Here is an 18,064-nt window from a genome sequence, read left to right on the forward strand (position 1 = left end):
GGTGGTGATATGATTAAAACAGACTCAACCCCCTACTAGACTGCCGAGTTTCATGGCCATGTATTAGGGTTAAGGGTGGGTCCTGGTGAGCACCGAAATGTTCTGACTGTGACTGAGTCACTGACGATGTTGGAGGGTTTTGTGGATATGAAAGTGTTGATGCACCATCACAAACAGATCCCTTCCTTAGAGTCCCCCAAGCACAAATTATTCCACGAGTTTATAGTCTCAAGGAGAATAGTAACAGTAGGTGATTCAATACAATTTCACAAGCTATTAATACATAATTTACTTCAATATTCTGTGTCTCTCAAATGACTCTGTTACAGTACATACCTACTGTGGAAGCACATTTAATTGATAAGGCATCGCGGAAGGTTCAGTCACATTTTGGCACAAACTAATGCACACGAATAGTACAAACATTATATCAGTTAATTCTTTAATCGCAATCTGTCACCACAGAGATTGCGCCTGCCTGACGAAATTGGTTTGTAAATAATTTAAAAACAGTTATTTTTAAATCTGTTGAAATGTGTTCCTGTGGAGTCGCTAAATGGTATTAAAAACCCCAGGCATGTACTGCCTTAACATTTCATTCCGAGAGATCGCCTGTAGCACAGGGAGACAAGTCACTGGACAGAGAAAATGTCTGCAATGTTGGATATTTACTACAGTGTGCAGAAAATATTGTACGTGTTCATTGCCGTCATTAGAGCTCCTGGTGAGTGAGCAGAACAATTCATGTTTGGTATTCCTGTGCGTTAACCCATGTGAATCTGTTTATGATCATTTGACAAGCTTCTAACTTGATGATAATTATACAAATATCCGTCAGAGATATTGATCCTGTCAGTGCAACACTCTGACATTTCATATTTAATGACAAGCGGAACGAAACTCCTGTCTCTCATCTAACTCACGGGATCGACTCGGACGTTGCTCTTGCCTTCAATGCCACCTTATCCTGAGTTGTCCCGGTGTGGGGACAGGCGGCTCTCCTGTAAGCTGTGACTGGGATGGGTTTACATTGTGAAGTTCACTGTTTCTGAGTTATTGATCAGAGAGAACCCCTGGTCCTGTATTTCATGTCTCCCTGTGGAGTCTGTCACAGTCGGATCTCACTGCCTGTCGGTCAATAATTGGATCTGATCACCTGAACCAGTGTCCACGGATCTGCTGACGATAGTTATCGAATTGAAATGCGCTGCGGAATTAATCCATTAACGGAGCCACTCAGTCTCAGGTTACTAAGTTGTTCCTGCTTTCCCTCTGAGACGCGTCGTAAACTGGGGCACCGCTTCGTCCTGAAGAACAGTCTCGGCACAACACCAAAGCTTGTTCAATTCCATGTTTGCTGCCTGACCTACTGAGCCCTCCAGTTTTTTGTCTGTGTTGCTCCCCCCTGTATCCCTTCTCGGCCCCATCAGTTGCTGAGTTTCCAGGGGCCTCGTCAGTCACGGTTAAATCATGAAACCGGCCCCGTCAACGACTGAAATCGGGATCAGCACCTATCGTTGTTGTTCATGCAGATCGATTTTATCCCCGACGATTCTGCACACATTGTCTTATCTCCGCACTGAAGAAGGCAGGTCAGAGACAGTGTGACCCGTGTCTGATGTCAGATTAGCAGCCGTTCACAGACCCCAGCACTCCTGATCTTTAGCTGAAACCCTATTCCTTGAGGAACGTCTTCAGTAATGCCCAGTGTCTGCTATATCTGTCTTTCCCTCTCCCCCCGTCCTCAACCCCCTCCCCCGTCCCTCTCCCCCCCTCCCCCAAACACAGTGAATTTAGTGGCGATTTTGATCCTGTCCGGGGGAAAGTGCGGCCTCTCTACCTGCACCACTCGCTAACTGGTGGCCATGGCAGCGGCCGATCTACTGACCATTGTCACCGAGGTCATTTTGTCTCAAATCAGTGAGTATTACTTCCCGATGAATTTTCTGGACATCACGCCTGTGTGCAGTGTTATCGATGTACTGAAGTGCACAGCCACAGACTGTTCTGTCTGGTTCACCGTCACTTTCACCTTTGATCGGTTTGTCACCATTTGCTGCCAGAAGCTGAAAACAAAATATTGCATCGGGAAAACTGCGGCTGTGGTTCTAACAACAACCGGCGTAGTGTTCTGTCTGAAAAACATACCCCGGTTCTTCACACGGGAACCCAGCGTGATAATCGACAACATACCTTGGTTCTGTGTACTCATGGGCAGGTATTTCGCTGACCCCGGGTGGGTAGGATATGACTGGCTTGATACAGTTTTAACTCCGTTCCTCCCTTTCGCTGGGATCCTGCTGCTCAACGCTCTGACAGTCAGACACATTTTAGTGGCCAGTCGGGTCCGTAAGGGGCTGAAGGGTCAGAGCAAGGGGGAGAACCGCAGTGACCCGGAGATGGAGAGCAGGAGGAGGCCTGTGGCTTTACTCTTCACCCTCTCCAGCAGCTTCATCCTCCTGTGGATGACAGTGGTTGTAAATGTCATATATTATCAGGTCTTAGGGAAAAGATTCAATTTCAATGATTCTGAATGGATCTTTAACTACGTCGGCATTTTGCTGAGTGATTTCAGCTGCTGCACAAACACATTTATTTACGCGGTGACTCAGTCAAAATTCAGGGAGCAGATAATTAGTGCGGTGAAATATTCTGTCCCCTCCGTGCTTCAATTCGTGAATAAAACCGCGTCCTGAGCACAAGACGGAGGTGGCCACAATTTCTGCAGTCGGGACGCCAGCTCCTCATATTCACTGCCTGATCTCCGAGTTGTTATTCCGGGACTGACTGTCCCATCGTCCGGCAGTTCTGGAACATTAGGATAGTGTGCTTCTGGGGAGGGTCAAAACACTGTCCTGGACTCGTCAGATATCAGTCAACGAACTACACTGGAATGCCACCAACTGATTGGTCTATGGATATGCCCATCTATCCCCATTCCCGCCCACCAACCTCACAGTCCGACTTTACCACAAGACAGCGGGAGTTCTAGTCTTATGCTGGTTGGCTAATCCAATGTCAAACACACCAGTTTCCGCCTAGCTTTTAAATGATTGTCTAACATGAATGAATGGGGCGGGCTTTGGATACATGTCGGTTGACGCTCCGACTTAATGCGCGTTCCCGCCACTAACTGGACTGGAATATGGTGCAGAGAAATGGGAAATAAAACCCTCGTACTTATTTTTTTTCTAATGAAAGCTAAATTACCCCCCCCCAAAAAAAATCCTATAGATTGCACAAAATGAAATCCAATAGAGTGAATCGAGTTAAACTCATTCCCACAACTAAAATGAAAGATATCCACCCTCAACGATTGTAATTAAATCTGCATTTGATTTCCATCTACTTGATCAGCTTCACCCTGAAACAGTGTGTGTTGAAATGCTTCATAATGACAAAATCTACACAGCCCAGTATGAAGTTTTCAAACACAACGTAGGGAATAATTCTTTATAGTATGGCCAATTCAGGTCGTGTCACTATAATTCCTTCCTTTCTTGTTTGTAGCCACTTCTCCCATGAACCCAACACTGTTCGATATCTGTAAAGGTGTCTCCCCTTGTGCCCAGTGTCCCACTAGATTTCCCATAAACCCCTCATTCTTAACACTGCAAACCCTGAAACAGGTTCTGATTTGCAACGTGGAAGGTCTTTATCCACAGTCGAACTCTTAACAGCTTTTGTGACTAAACAGTCAACCCGCTCATTCCCCTCAGTACCTCCATGTGTGGAGACCCCTCAGAAGAAAATGTATAATCCAATACTTTGCGTATGAAATAATGTTTGATGAGTTTCCAACAGTAACTCTGACCGACTGCTAGTGTCCAGCTAGTCCCAGACTGACCAATCCGTTTTAAAATTCATCAAAACCGAAAACAACATCTGAACAAATTACAACTTTACGTGGAAGAATTTCCTCCAAACACTATAGGTCTAGAATGATGGCCACACATTCTGCAGTTTTTACACATAAATGGTCGGTAAGCTGTTTCTTTATCGTTACCTTTAATCCGGGCACAACAAACACCATCATCCCCAGTTAAATTGCCTTTTGATTCCTCTGCAACAATGGTTAACATATCAAAATAATTGTCTTTAATATATTGATGAAGCAGCAGATCCTCAGGCATAACAGAGTCCTTGTACTTTATTAAAATGTGAGACCTAAAATCAAGTAGTCACAGACAGAACAAAGTGACGTTTCAGAGAACGTGACAGTGCGGTATATTGCATAATCCAACAATCCCATCTTCCCAGCCTGATTAGGTCACAGCCACCTAAACAGGAAAACACTTTGCGTACAATGTTCCCAATAGTCCTCGAACACAACTTTAACCGGAAGATCATTCCTCTGCCTCCTCAAATTGATCCTATGCTAGCATAACTGCAATATCTGCAATTCTGATAACAGTTCTGCCATTTCAGCCAGTAAAACCGAAACAGGAGACGACCTTACTGCACCACCTTACAATCTTAAAGCCTGTTTTTCTGTCACATTCAAGTATTTTAGAGTTGAAAATGAAGCCCCACAGCCATAATAAAGAACAGATCTAATGAAACCAATTTAATTCCCTGGTTCATATTTTCACTGTTATACTGTATGTATTTCATTCAGCAGTTCGGTAAGAACAGTCTGTTTTGCTTTCAGCCTGTCTGGGTTATTGCTGAAGATAGGGGATGATGAGAAATGTGTGGCATCCAATTAGGATGGGAGAACTTTGGGGACGTTTTCCTTTCTGTTGAACACTGAGGTCGGGCCTGGGGCTTTTTTCGGGGGGAGATGGAGAAAGAAGACGCTGGATAGAACAGGTCGTAGGATTTGACCCAGTGTGGGACCGGGATTCGACGAAGCCAGGGGCCGAGATCGATTTATAATCAGTGAATATGGTGAAACTTTGAGCTCCAACTTGTGCACATTTCTATTTGTTTTTCTTTACTAACCCTTTAGTTAAGTTCAGATTCATAAATATACTTCCTTTAATCGTATGCAGGGTACTGTCCGTCATTTCGTGGCACTAATTTGTGACGAGGTAGCAAATTACAAACATCCACACAAACTGGGGTCCGGGGCTGGAAGCCATCTCGGTCTCGCGAGTCTGGCGCCACTTATTCTAGTCCAGTGTCTTCCCCGGACTTTCGCAGCCGACGAAACCAGAGTGTTTAATCGTCGGGGTCTCGTCGGGGATCGATTTCGTTGGATGTTGTGTGATAGCCCTGAGCATTGATCCAGTGGGTTGTGTGCTTAAGTCTGTGCTAAACTACTGTCCGGTAAAATGATTACGGTGTGAGACTGTGGATGCTGCAGGGGTTGATCACTGGTGCGAATCCACACGGTTACCGGTACCGAATATGTGAGTATTGACTGAGGGAAACATTCGTATCTCCGACGAGTTGTTAATTCGAACTTTAAACACCGTCAAAGCAGCAGAGCCTCGCTATCAAAAGCCGAGAATGCTCTCAGGAGCGAGGCCCACACTCGAGGGGGAAGAGGGGTATCCGACTCGAGCAGAGCGGACCGCTCAGATGCTGGGTGAGTGGCAGTGCCGTGATGACGTAGAAAGACAGCGATTGGTTGAAAGTTTGAGGGGGCCGGCTGCTGACGTGGTGAGATCTGTAAACACACTGAGCCCGTTAGCCACTTCTACGCGCTACATTTAAGCGCTATAGAGAATGTGTTTGGCACAACGGGAAGCCCGATGGAACTTAGGAACTTAGAAAATGTTTCAGGAGAAGGGAGAGAAACTTTCTGTCTATATTTTTCGACTTGAGATACAGCTGGGTTGCTTGTGGCGCAGACGGACCATTCAAAACAGCGAAGGTGAATCAGTTAAGAAAGGCTCAAATAGCGAAAGGCGCACAGTCACAGGACACAAACGCTAGTGGTCTCCGGCTGTCTGGTAAGTCGCTCCCCACTCCGTTGCTTGTTGAGCTGATCAGAGAAGTCAGAGAGGAGGATAATGCTTCGGAGCCATGGTGGTGTTGGGGTGGAGCTGTACCGTCCTCGGTCGTAGTCCCCTGCGCTGAAGTGACCATTGATAGCCTACGCCGGGGAGGGGTAAGGGACCACATGGCAGAGTTGAGAATTCAGATGTCCCAGTTGTCATCTGTGGGTGCGCTTCCCCCCCCCCCCAAACGATAGAGCTGATAGCGAGGCTGACCACCTTAAGGGACGGACTGTGCAGAGCGCTGCTGGTGGTCGGTATTTCCTGTTTTAACAGGATGGCAGTGACTGTCAGGGACACAATGAAGAGGAAGGTCACCTTCAAGCGGGGGATGACCCGGCGCACCTCTTCTCGGTAACGGTAATGTCTACTGCCTCTGTGAGACGAGCCAGGGAGAAACTCTGTTCGAAAGGACGGAAAGGTGACTGCTGAGTCATTCACCTGTGGGTTGGAAGAGGAAGCTGATACAGAAGATGTTGAAACGGGAAGGTGTCTTTTCTACTGGTGAGTTCGATGTGGGTTGTTCCACGAACACTCTCCGGGTGACCCAGATCACCCCCTTGAGATAAACGTCGCGGCGCCTGGCCCCTGCAGAGGTGGAAGACGTTCGGCAGCATTTGTGAAATCTGAAGGAAGCTCGGATCATCTGCAACCCTCAGGCTCGGCGAGTTCATGAACGTCTAGGGGAAAACAACTTCTGGCCCCGCCAAAGTGAGAAATCACGTTTGTGTGGATGCCGTGTAATGTACCGCCCAGTCACAAACCCCCAAAGCAAAATATCAGACAGTACACCCTATGCAATTACATGGTTCTACTTTATGAATCTTAATCTGAATATAGGGTTAGTAATGAAAGTCAAAGAGAGCCCGTTTCAAGGAAAAGTCAAAAGTACATGTTGCAGCTCACTCAGTCCCCATTTTTCTACCATTGCTGACCGTCGGGCTCTCAGATCCCAGTCCACCCCGTCCGGTGATCTACCAGCTCTCTCCACACGCGTCTTCCCTCTTCGTCTCTCCTCGACCAAAAAAAACCGGGAAAAATCTCCGTCCAGATTCACAAGACAGAGCAACAATCTCCTGATTGGCTAACATGCATACCAGAGTCCTGTTATCTCCAGCCATAATCCAAACATTGCTGCTACGGAGAAACCATTACCTCAGCAGTGAGCATACACAGAACAGCCATTTCATTCGGCTTAGCAGTGAAACATTACAGAGAAGACATTACATTAGCAGTGAATTCAAAAAGCGCGATACACTGTCCCCCCACCGAATTTATTCCTGTCCTCATGACGTTGAAATAATTCGCCAACCCTTCCTGCAAAACACAAAGCCCAAGCCAGGTGCAAAAGGCAGTGACATAGCTCCTTAAACGGTAGACATCACGCGCTGTTCCCCTGACGCAACATTGGCCAACCTATCCGGTGGTCTCCTAATTCTCTGAGACATCCGTACCACCTCACCTAACTCTTCAGGCTCAGACACTACTGGTGATACTTCTGGTCCACCTGGTGAGTCCTCCCTCGACCTATCTATCACTCGTGTCCCTCTGCAACTCGGAGCCCACTGTCACGTGTCCAGGCCCCACTTCCTCTCCTTCAGGGTCCCGCTGTAACCCAGGCTGCCCACAGATAGCAACCTCTCCCCCCCGCCCCTCACCCCACTTAACCTGACCCAGTGGGAGCAGGGCCAGGAGTCTCTGCCTCAATGAATGGGGAGTTCGCGAAAGGCAGCATATGCCATACATTCAGATCCTCATCCCTCGAAACAGTATCCCTCTCATGGGTGCCCCCCCCCGCCCCCCAGCCTCTCCTGCTGTGGGCCCTGCAGTCGCCCCGCGTTTTCGCAGAGTCCTCTTACTAGGTGTAAGCTCCAAGTCGGGCTCTGGGTCAACCCGCACCTCTTGTCCCAGGGGCAGCAGGTGGTTCCGATGGAGAATCTTGACGGGCCCCTTCCCCTCCTCTGGTCTCACCCGGAAAACTTGTAGGTTTGGCATCTGACTCTCCACCACATAGGGTGTGGCCACCCAGCGGTCAGCCAACTTGTGCTTATGAAGACTCTGTCTGCCGGCAGGAGTTGGGAGAACTTCACTTTTTGATCATACCTCCTCTTATTTCCTCAATACTGCTTGGCAGCCGCGACCCCGGCTAATTCATAAGCCCTTTTCAGCTCTCTCCTATAATCAGACACATACTTCAGAAAAGTCTTCGGTGATAATTCATCCTCGTCAGTCCCAAAACAAAGGTCAATGAGCAACGTCGCCTCAGGCCCAAACATCAGATAATATGGCGAGTACCCAGTAACTTCATTTCGTGTACAGTTGTAACAATGAACCAGATGCACAATATGTTGACTCCACCTGCTCTTCCTGCTGATCTCCAGAGTACCGAGCATGTCAAACAAGATCTGATTAAACCCCTCAGGCTGGGGATCGCCCTGCGAATGATGGGGCGTGGTCCTCGACTTCTCAACTCCAAGCATGCGCAGCAGTGACTCATAGATGAGGCTGCTCTCGAAGTCCCGTCCCTGGTCACTATGTATCCGCCTGGGAAGGCCATAATGAACGAAATACTTCTCCCACAACACTTTTGCCACCGTAGACGCCCTCTGGTCCTCGGTAGGAAAAGTCTGAGCATATCTGGTGTAGTGGTCGGTGATGACCAAGACATTCGCCGTGTTACTGGCATCGGGTTCTATGGACGGGAACTCCACACACACCAGGTCCAGGGGCCCTGCACTCTGTAAGTGGGACAAAGGAGCTGCCCGCGAGGCAGTGTCTTCCAGCGTATGCAACGAATGCACGACTTGCAGTATTCTTCAACCTCCGACTTCATTCGGGGCCAGTAAAACCGGTCTCTTGGCAATCGATAGATGTTTTCCGCCCCCGAATGTCCAGAATCATCATGAAGTGACTTCAACCTAATCCTCCGATACTTCTCGGGCAGAACCAGCTGGCAACGCCGGGTCGGTCTGGGACTGACGTGACCCGGTGTAAGATCTGGTTGTTCAACTCCAACCGAAGCATTCTTTCAGTAATGGAGGCACCAAAGCGTCGTTCGTCTTCTCTGTCTGAGCCGTGTCTCAATTTTCAACCGCGGACCAAATAGTGCCACTGCCCGGGTCATCCCGCTGAGCAGCCGCCACTTCCCCAGAACTCAATTCCGGCAGCAGTGAGGTCACAGTGAACCTGGGGAATGACGTCATCGGAAGCCGCCCATTGATCCGCTGCTCGATCCGGCCGCTCCTTTTCCTCTGCCTTCACGGTGATGACAAACTGACACAGGGCCGTTACCCCAGGGGCAGGCACGCTCTCCCCCTCCTCGTCCCTGTCCAGTCCCTCATGTACCTGTCACCCCAGGGGCAGGAACGCTCTCCCCCTCCTAGTCCCTGTCCAGTCCCTCATGTACCTGTCACCCCAGGGGCAGGAACGCTCTCCCCTCTTCGTCCCTGTCCAGTCCCTCATGTACCTGTCACCCCAGGGGCAGGAACGCTCTCCCCTTCCTCGTCCCTGTCCAGTCCCTCATGTACCTGTCGGGACAAAGCATCCGCATCAATGTTCCGGCTCCCCGGCCCGGTGCTTCAGGCTGAAATCACAGGCAGACAACGCTGCCAACCACCGATGGTCTGTCACATCCAGTTTCCCCGAGGTCAGGATATAAGTTCGGGGGTTGTTGTCCGTCCTCACCTCAAACTTGGCCTCGTACAGTCAGTCACTCAGCTTATCCACCACCGCCCATTTCAACGGCAGGAATTCCAACTTGTGCGTGGGATCGTTTCTCTCGTACGGCGACAAACACCACAGGCCTCAACCCGGTGCCCTGATTCTGATACAGGACGCTCCCTTAACCCTCTCGGATGGAATCTGTGTGCAGTAGTTACGGCAATCGGGGGTCCGCAAAAGGCAGCACCGGCGCCTGGGTCAGCAGTTCCTTCAGAGATTGAGAAGCCTCCTTAAATTTTACATCCCACCTCTGTCCAAACGGCTCCGACGGGTTTAGATATTCTCCACCCTCCTGTCCTTTCCCCCCCTCCCTTTCTTCCCCGGGGAGGGTAACCACACAGAAGCTGATTCGAGGGGTGCAGCCCGTCAGGAATCTCCGATAATAACCACAGAACCCCAGGAACGAGCGCAGGGCGCTGACAGTCTGGGGCCTTGGCCAAGTGGTCACCGCTTCTATCTTAGCAGGGTCTGTCCCTACTCCATCGGTGAGATTATGTGTCTGACTTAGATAACAGACGTTTTACAAAACTGGCACTTGTCCAGGGAAAGTTTTAACCCTTCACCTTTCAGGTGGCCGAGCAGCTTCAGCAGGTTCGCTTCGTGTTCTTCCAAGGTGGATCCAAATACTATGAAGTCATCCAAATACACCAACACCTCAGGCGAGTTCATATCCCCCACCGTCTTCTCCATGACCCGCTGGAAGTTTGCAGGGGCTCCCGATATGCCCTGGGGCGCCTTTCAAACTGTTAGCATCCCAGGGGACATATAAATGCCGTCTTCTATTTGTCGGCCTCACTCATGGGGATCTGGTAATATCCACACTTCAAATCCAGCACACCAAACCACTTTGCACCACTCAGACAGGCCAGCGCGTCTTCGAGCCTTGGGACCGTATACTGGTCAGGGAAGGTGCGCCTGTTCAGAGTCCTATAGTCCACACACATGCGTACCTTCCCGTTCTTCTTCCAGTCCACGACTATTGGGGACGCATAGGGGCTTTGGGACTCAGTGATGATCCCAGCTTCCTTCAACTTACACAAATGCTGCTATACGTCTTCCACGTCTGCTAGTCGCCGCGATCTCTCTCTAAACGGGGTGTCCTCGGTCACCCGGATACTGTGACGCGTGCTCTTGGAACAACCCACATCAAACTCGACAATGGAAAATGCACCTTGCAGCTTCAACATCTTCTCTACCAGCCTCCTTTTCCAACCCGGCGGCACCGGGGAGTCCCCGAAGTTGAATGACTCAGCGGTCAACTTTCCCCGCTTTTCCAATAGTTTCTCCCCGGCGTGCCTCACGGGGGCGCTAAACATTACCGTCACCGGGAACAAATGCGCCAGAGGCATCCCCCGCTTGAAGGTGACCTCCCTCTTCGTAGTGTTCCTGACGATCACTGCCATCCTGCTCGCCTGTACAAGCGAGGGTTTCTGCAATTCGGGCCTCACCAGCACCCCAGCCAGAAACCCCGACACCCCCTTGTGGTTCTCCAGAGCGTCCACTAAGAGGGTTTCTCCCTCAGGCATTCCGGGAAATATGGTGGGTCTCCATCACTCTCGCTACCTCCCCGGGCCATACCACCATTGGTTTCGACTGGGTGAACCACACGGTCCCTCGTTTAAATTTGGTATCCAGCCCAATGCTGCCACGCACTTCCTCAAGATCACCTTGATACACTGGGAGCACGGACAGGGTCCCCAGAAATCTCTCACCCGCCTTCTCCTTACAGGCCCCCATGAGCCTCCTCACCAGAGGGATGTTGGTCCCCACCAGAATTGAAACGCAGCTCTTCTCAACAGGGAAACCAGCACCTCTATATCAAGACCCTCAGACACTCCCACATCGGCCTCCGAGAACTCCAGTTTCACTGACAAATAACCGTCGTATGGATAATCACCAGCACTGATCCCCGAAATCTCCAGTGCACTGAATGGTGTCAAGGCTAAATGCTTCAGATACCGGTTGTAAAACGAATGGTACAGTAACGTGACCTGCGACCCCGTGTCGAATACGGCTTTAGCGTAAATACTCTCTATCCGCAGCGACACACTGGAGTGTGGTCCCACTAAGCCTTCAGGAATAGGGTCTTTTACTTTCGGGAGTACCTTGGTACATTGCTGGGAACGTGTTCCCCCAGAGACACCAGGCCGTTCCCTCACTGGGTCCCCTCTAGGTTTCCCCAACGACTCTCCCTGCTGAGGTACCCGGGGGCTCACTCTCCTTCTGGCGTGAGACCTGCTGCCAGCAGCCCTCCGCACTGTTCATCCCCTTGGGGAATCTGTAGCCCCCCCCCCCGCCCACAACAGCCCCAACATATGGGGGGGGGTCACACCCACTGATAACAACCGACGTATCTCCGTTCTCAACTCTGCCACAATCTCTTCTACCGCTCCCCGGGGTAGGCTATCTGTGGTCACTTCACCGCAGGAGACACTACCGAGGACTGTACCCTGCTGACTGAGTCCTCCCGTGCTTCCGCCGCATTCTCCTCTTCCCGTACCTCTCTGATCAGCTTAACAAAAGATGGAGGGGATGCGTCGTACGAGACTGTCAGAGACCCCACGCAATCGGGTCATGGCTATCTGGTCCATTCTTAACCGATCCACCTCAGCCGCCTGAATGACCCCTCTGTGCCGCAAGCAGTTTAGCTGCCTCTCTAGTCGTAAAATAAAAGCAGAAACCTTCTCTCCCTGCTCCTGACGCATGCTTTGAAACCCCACCAGGAGCTCCACTGGGCTTCCAGTCGGATCAAAATCATTGCCCAGTGCTTGTTGATAACTGACAGCTGTCGCTACGGGGTAATGCAACCTGACAGCTCTCTCGTCAACGGCCCGCCCATTCAAACTTTCAACCAATCGCTGTCGCTTTTCATCATCCGAGCACTGCCACTCATCGAACAACTGAGAGGTCCGTTCCGCCCACGTCTCATACTCCTCCTCCCCTTTAGGTGTGGGTGTTATTCCAGAGAATAGGTGGAGCCTGCCATAGCTGCGACTTGGAATCTGATTTTTCCATTTATTCGCCAGAGAAGTAAGGGCGGCTACTACCTCAGAATTCTCACTCTCCACCGGGGGACGTGGACTAATTAGATCTTCCAACTCCGACCACTCTTTCCCCTCACTCCACAGAAATGATAGAAACCTGTCTTTGAAATCTCCGCCTCCAGCTCCCTCAGCGCTGGTCTGCATGAGAACAAGAGCAGCATCCGCCATTTTATCAAGTCTCCGCTCACAATCCCAACTTCAACAGAACCTAACAGTGGAATTAACAATTCATCCGGAGTACAAATATCTGCCCCACTGGTTCATTTCTCAGGGTAATTACACAGCATCCAACAGAATCAATCCCGAACGTAGCCCCCACAATTGTAATTCTCGCTTTCCCTAGCGGCTTAATCTAGGGGGTGATAACCCCCTTCCCGGCCAAACTGAAGAAATGTCGTTTGGATGGATGCTGCCCGATATGTCCCCTGTTACAAATTAGTGCCCAGAAATAAGAAACAGAACACACTTTGCGATTAAATGATTAAGCTTCATAACTCTTACTTTGACTGTATGGTTAGTAGAGAAACAAAATTGAATAAAGGGTGCGATCTTATTAAACAGTCTGTGCGCAAAAGTGGAGCTCACTGATAGGCCGATCGGTCCCCATCGGCCTCCTCCGATCGTCACTGCCCTTCGGACCCGCGCTCCGAGTCCACCCTCTCCGGCAGTCTAGCAAATCTCTCCATTCGCGTCTTCTCTCTCCATCTCTCTCTCTGACAAAATCAACGCTCCTAGATTCACGAAACAGAGCAACAAAATCCTGATTGGCTGACATGCATCCCACAGTCCTGTTATCGCCAGCCATAACACGAACATTGCTGCTGCAGAGAAACTGTTACTTCAGCAGTGAACATTACAAAGAAGCCATTACATTAGCAGTGAAACCTCACAGCGTGTTACACATAACAGAAGCATCTGGCTTCCCTTGGGCTGTATTCCCTGGAGTTCAGGAGAATGGGGGCTGGGGTCGTGAGGGGAATCTCATTTAAACATTCTGAATTTTAAAAGCTCTGAACAGATTAGATAGGCGAAAGTTATTTCCCATGGTAGGTGAATCTAGGACAAGAGAGCACAACTTCAGGATCGAAGGTCATCCATTTAGAAAAGAGATGAGGAGAACTTACTTTAGTCAGAGGGTGGTAAATTTGTGGAATTTGTTGCCACATGCAATTGCGGAGGGCAAGTCATTGGGTGCACTTAAGACAGAGAGAGATGGGTTCTTGATTAGCCAGGGGATCAAAGGGTTTGGGGAGAAGACAGGGGAGTGGGGATGACTGGAGAATTGGATCAGCCCATGACTGAATGGCGGAGCAGCCTCGAAAGGCCGAATAGCCGACCTCTGCTCCTATATCTTATAGTCTTAATTGAGTTGACTGAGTGAATCCTTTCCCACATTCAGAACAGGAGAGTGGCATCCCCCAGTGTGAATTCGCTGATGCATTTTAAACTCAGACAACCGAGTGAATTCCTTCCCACAATCGGAGCAGGTGAACAGTTTCTTCCCAGTGTGAATTCGGTAGTGGCTCACAAGTTTGGATGACTGAATGAATCCCTTCCCACATTCAGAGCAGCTGAAAGGTTTCTCCCCAGTGTGAACTCGCTGATACACCTTCAGTCGAGATGACCAAGTGAATCCCTTCCCACATTCAGAGCAGGTGAATGGCCATTCCCCAGTGTGAAGTCGCTGATGTTCCTTCAGTTGAGCGGAATGGGTGAATCTCTTCCCACATTCTGAGCAGATGAATGGTTTCTCCCCAGTGTGATCTAACTGGTGTGTCAGTAGTCGAGAACGCCGAGTGAATCCTTTCCCACAGTCTGAGCAGGTGAATGGCCTCTCCACAGTGTGAACAAACTGATGATCTTTCAGCTGAGCTGCATCGGTGAATCTCTTCCCACATTCTGAGCAGAGGAATGGTTTCACCCCAGAGTGGATTTGCTGGTGTCTCAAGAGCTGAGATGACCGAGCAAATACCTTTCCACATTCAGAGCAAGTGAACGGCTTCTCCCCAGTGTGAACTCGCTGATGCTACTTCAGTACAGATGACCGAGCAAATACCTTTCCACATTTAGAGCAGGTGAATGGCCTCTCCCCAGTGTGAACTCGCTGGTGTGTCAGTAGGTCAGATGACTGAAGGAATCTCTTCCCACAGTCTGAACAAGTGAATGGTCTCTCCCCAGTGTGAACTAGCTGATGTTGTAGCAGGTGATTTGACTGAATGAATCTTTTCCCACAGTCTGAGCAGGTGAATGGCTTCTCCCCAGTGTGAACTCGCTGGTGGGTCTGTAGGTTGGACGATTGAGCGAATCCCTTCCCACAGTCTGAGCAGGTGAATGGCTTCTCCCCGGTGTGAACTCGCTGGTGTCTCTGTAGTTTGGAGGAGTGAGTGAATCCCTTCCCACAGTCTGAGCAGGTGAACGGCATCTTTTCAGTGTGAACTCGCTGGTGTTCATTCAGTTGATATGATTGAGTGAACCCTTCCCCACATTCAGAGCAGGTGAATGGCTTCTCCCCAGTGTGAACTCGCTGGTGTCACTGTGTTGTGGTGAGTGTGTGAATGCCTTCCCACCGTCCGAGCAGGTCAATGTCCTCTCACTGGTAAATTTTCTGATATACCTTTAGCATCAATAACAGAATGGCTTCCCACTTGCAGAACAGGTGTAGCATCTCACTATGGTGTGAATTTGCTGATGTATCTTCATTACTGGATGACTGAGTGGTTCCCCTCCCTCACACAGAGCGGGTGAATGGCTTCTCCCCACTGTGAACTCACTGGCGTGTCTGCGGGTAGCCTGTGAGTGAATCTCTTCCCACACTGAGAGAAGGAGAATGATATCTCACTACGATCAATTCTCTGGGAATTCAGAAAGTCAGACGTTTGAATGCCTTGTACAATCAATGCAGTTGAGAACTGATCTCCAGTGAACAAATGCTGGTGTGTTCTCAGTTCCTGGTTCCAGTGAATTTCACAGAGTAAAAAGAGAAAACTTCATTTCAGAGACAGAATACATTTACCAGCTGGGATGAGATACTTCTTCACCTCCAAGGATCGACAACAGATGTGTTGGCGTTGCAAAGAAAATATTTGGTCACTGCTTACATATCCAGACAGAGACAGAAAAACTGATGTTTTGTTGTGTTGAAGATTCCTGTACACAAGTGCTCTGCAATTTCAAACCTGTAAAAATATTTGCAAAAGACATCAATGGCTGAAGAACAATATTTCAGGAGAGGTTTTCGTCTGTGGTGAGAACATCAGAACAAAAGAAATAGGAGCAGGAGTTGGCCATCTGGCCCTTAGAGCCTGATCTGCCATTGAATAAGATCATGGCTGATCTGGCCATGGACTCATCTCCACCAACTGCCTTCTCCCCATAACCCTTAATTCTCCAACTATGCAAAAATCTATCCAATCTTGTCTTAAATATATTTACTGAGGAAGCCTCCACTCCCTCATTGGGCAGAGAAATCCACAGATCCACCACTCTCTGGGAAATGCAGTTCCTCCTCATCTCCATCCCAATTTCCCCCAAATCTTGAGGCAATGTCCTCTAGTTCTAGTCTCATCTACCAGTGGAAACAACTTTCCTGCCTTTATCTTATCTATTCCTTCCATAATTTTACATGTTTCTGTATGATTTCCTCTGAATGTGAGCTCTGGCGTCACAATTTTACCAATTTCAACCCAAGTTGGGGGTACTCAACTTGAGATATACCCCAGGATACTGTGGGAAGTGAGGGAGGAAATTGCTGAGCCTCTGGCGATGATCTTTGCATATCAATAGGGAGAGGAAAAGTACCAGAGGGTTCGAAGACATTTTTCCCTTTTCAAAAAAGGGTGTAGAGATCAGCCAGAAAATTACAGACCAGTGGTTCTTACTTCAGTGCAGGGCAAGTTGTTGGAGAAGCTCCTGAGAGGCAGGATTTATGAGCATTTGTAGAAGCATAATCTGACGTGGGATAGTCAGCATGGCTCTGTCAAGGGCAGATCATGCCTTACGAACCTGATTAAATTCTTTGAGGATGTAACAAAACACACTGATGAATGTAGAGCATTGGATGTAGTGTACATGGCTTTCAGTGAGACTTTTGATAAGGTTCCTCATGTGAGGCTCATTCAGAAAGTAATGAGGCAAGGGTCGAAGTTGACCTTGCTTTGTGGATCCAGAACTGGCTTGCCCACAGAAGCCAAAGGTGGTTGTAGATGGTTTGTATCCTGCATGGAGGACGGTGACCAGTGGTGTTCTGCAGGGATGTATTCTGAGACTCCTTCTCTTTGTGATGTTTATAAATGATCTTGATGAGGAAGGAGAAGGGTGCTGATGACACAAAAGTTGAGGGTGTTGTGAAGAGTGTGGACAGTTCTCCAGAGGTTACAGCAGGATGCAGATAGGATGCAGAACTGGCAGATGGAGTTCAGCCCAGGGAAGTGTGCTATGGTTTATTTCGGTACATCAAATTTGAATACAGAACACAATATTATGTTGGGACTATTGGCAATGTGGAGGATCAGCAAGATCTTGTGGTCCATGTCAAATTTACACTCAAAGCTGTAGTACTGATTGACAATGTTGTTAAGAAGGCCTTCATCAACCATGGAACTGAGTTCAAGATCGGTAATGTTACAGCTATATAAGACCTTCTTTAAACCCACTTAGAGTCTTGTGTTCAGTTACCACATTACAGGACGGATGTGGATACTACAGAAAGACTGCAGAGGAGATTTACAAGGATGTTGCATGGAATGGAGAACATGCCTTATGAGAATAGGTTGAGTGAACTTTGGAGCGACGGAGGATGGAAGGTGACCTGACAGATGTGTATAAGATGATGAAAGGCATTGATCGTGTGGATAGCCAGAGACTTTTTCCCTAGGGCTGAACTGGCAAACACGAGGAGCATAGTTTTAAGGTGTTGGAAGTAGGGTTAAAGGGGATGTCAGAGGTAGGTTTTTCACACAGAGAGTAGTAGGTGCATGGAATGCACTGCCAGCGATGATGGTAGAGGCAGATACCATGGAGTCTTTTGAGAGACTGTTAGATATGTACATGGAGCTCAGGAAAACAGAGTGCAATGCGGTTGGGAAATCCGAGGCAGTTTCTAGAATAGGTTACATGGACGGCACAACACTGTGGGCCGAAGGGCCTGTAATATATTGTAGATTTCTATGTTTCTATATGCACTCATCTTCGAACAAGGCACGGAGCAGACATTCTGACTGACCATCAAATTCTCTGACTGTATTTCTGCCTGTGTGAGAATGCGCTATTTCTGACTTCAATCAACCTAAGACTTGGCTCAATTTGTCTCTGGCCTTTGGTATTATTTCAAGTTCTAGTCATGTTCCACAAGACTAC

General features: G+C 48.9%; 1 protein-coding gene and 1 pseudogene across 1 annotated transcript in view; both read left to right on the top strand.

The window, feature by feature from the left end:
- Positions 1–18,064, top strand: part of LOC140185043 (uncharacterized) — a 423,878-nt gene that overhangs the window by 299,643 nt on the left and 106,171 nt on the right. The gene's annotated exons all lie outside the window — the stretch shown is intronic.
- On the top strand, positions 557–2,696 carry LOC140185327 (probable G-protein coupled receptor 139; annotated as a pseudogene).

Source organism: Mobula birostris, chromosome 20 (assembly GCF_030028105.1).
Source record: "Mobula birostris isolate sMobBir1 chromosome 20, sMobBir1.hap1, whole genome shotgun sequence".
NCBI lineage: Eukaryota > Metazoa > Chordata > Chondrichthyes > Myliobatiformes > Myliobatidae > Mobula > Mobula birostris.